The sequence below is a fragment of the Gossypium hirsutum genome, chromosome D08 (genome assembly GCF_007990345.1).
Source record: "Gossypium hirsutum isolate 1008001.06 chromosome D08, Gossypium_hirsutum_v2.1, whole genome shotgun sequence".
Taxonomy (NCBI): domain Eukaryota; kingdom Viridiplantae; phylum Streptophyta; class Magnoliopsida; order Malvales; family Malvaceae; genus Gossypium; species Gossypium hirsutum.
The window spans coordinates 18,061,404-18,063,626 of NC_053444.1; positions in this window are offsets into that span (position 1 = coordinate 18,061,404).

Genomic DNA, 2,223 nt, shown 5'->3' on the forward strand with positions numbered 1-2,223 from the left:
AGTCGGCTTTTAGTTAGAAGCTATCGATGGCATTTATTTTGATTTTGAGTGCTTTTTCGGCTTTTAGCTACCAACTAAAGTGCATGGATTCAGAGGGCAATTTAGAGCGAGTGGGTTGGATGTTATTTTTTATTCTTTTTATAAAATCTAATAATGTTAAATTTTACATATGTTGGAAATTCCTGCAATTTTTAAGCAATAATTAATTTTTTATGTTATTTTTGTTTTATGCATTAATTTATATCATATTTTGTATATTATTCGTGATTTAATTTAGAAATTGTTTATTGTGTATTTTGTTTCACTTTTAATTTATAATATATTTCACGTAATTTATCAAATTGATTTGATTTTTTTTTAATTCATTGTTGGTTTTTTAATCAAAGTATTATAAATTAATATATATTTTTTGAGCGTTAATAATTAGTATTTATAATTTAGGTTAAAATATGCTTCGAGTTTTTATACTTTTCATACATTTGAAATTTAATCCCTTTACTTTTATTTCAAAAAATAATCCCTTTACTTTTGTATTCCAAAATTTAAGTCCATTGTTAGAAGTATTCAAAACCTTTTCTTTAATTTGTAGGTATAGCATTTTTTTTAAATCAGTTGATTGTTATGTAACAAAAAAATATATCATTGTAATTAATTTTAAGTTAACAGAATAATTTAACTGTATTAATAATTGAACTTACATTTTTAAACCCAAAAAGTAGAACTAAATTCCTTGAAATTTAAGCAGGGAGATTAAATTTCAAATGCATGAAGATTACATGGACTTATAGCATATTTTAATCTATAATATATGTCTTATTCATGTTAATTTTATATCATATTTATTTTATTTATTTTTTCATGTTAATTTTGTATCATGTCTTAATTCATCTCATATTGTGTATAGTTTATCATAATAATTTGATTAGAACTCTAAATTCATTTATTTAATATACTTAAACTATATCATCTTTTATTGGTACTTAAATTTTTTTTTGTCAGAAGTGGTACTTAAATTACTTTTTTTCCCGAGTTGATACTTCCATTAGTCCAACCATTAAGTTTTTTTTTAAAAAAATAAAAGCTTAACACATAAATTATTACCTAAGCTATACCATTAAGTTGGTACCTAAACTCTTTTTTTTTGTCACAAGTGGTACTTAAACTATTATTTTGTTACCCATATTACACCAAAATATTGTAGTTGGTAGAAAATTCCTACCAATAATAAATTGTCCCATCATATAAACTTTAAAAGTAGTTTTTTAATTCTTTCAATTCTTTTTTTTCTTTTATATTATTTCTCTCTTTAGTTTTTTTTTTCTATTTTTTTTCTTTATTCTTCCTTTATAATGTCTAGTCACATTTCCTAGGTCAAGATACTAACTATTAATTTTGTTTTCAAATTTCCCTGCCTGCTTTCTCGGTCTGAAGAAATCGAAAAAAATTTCTTTTATTGATCAAAATCAATGTTTCTAGAGTTGGATTGAACCCAGTGGTTAGGCTAGTCAGAATATCAATTTAGATATAAAGTTGAACCAGTTCACCTACAAATCGATATAGATTGGTTGAATCAAACTAAAAAAATCGATTGAACCAATCGTCTATATTTTTATTTTTATGAATTTTTAATAATTTATTTGATCAAACCAAACGATGAACTTACACTACCTCAAAGCCCTAAAACGAGGTCAAAGGCTAAGCAAATCAAAGTAAGGTTGAACAAGACCAAACGATACTTCGTTACAAAGGCCCTAGATGTGCATATGAAGGAAAATGAAAATCAAGATTCTGTAACAGCCCGTTTTGAATGAAATCGAAACAGTAGTTTTGGGACCACAAATATGATGTGTAAATTAATATTTTATTATTATTTTAATATATATGGGATGTTAGTAAGGTCGTGTTAAAATTTCGTTAAGAAATTTTGATGTTTGCATGCTTAATTAAATGAAAAGGACTAAATCGTAAAAAGTGTAAAAGTAGAGTTCTATTAGTTAAAGGTGTCAAATAGCTATGAAATTTTAAAGTGGGAGGACTTATATGGTAATTATACCATTCAAATAGTTAGTGGAATTTTATGGACACAAATTAAGTGATTTTTAAGTTAAAAATGTAAGGTTAATAAAGTAATTTAATTAATAAGTTAAAGTAAAATAAGTTAAAAAAAAAACTAATGTATCATCTTCTTCAAAGTTTCTTCCACCGAAAATCAAGAGAAAAAAT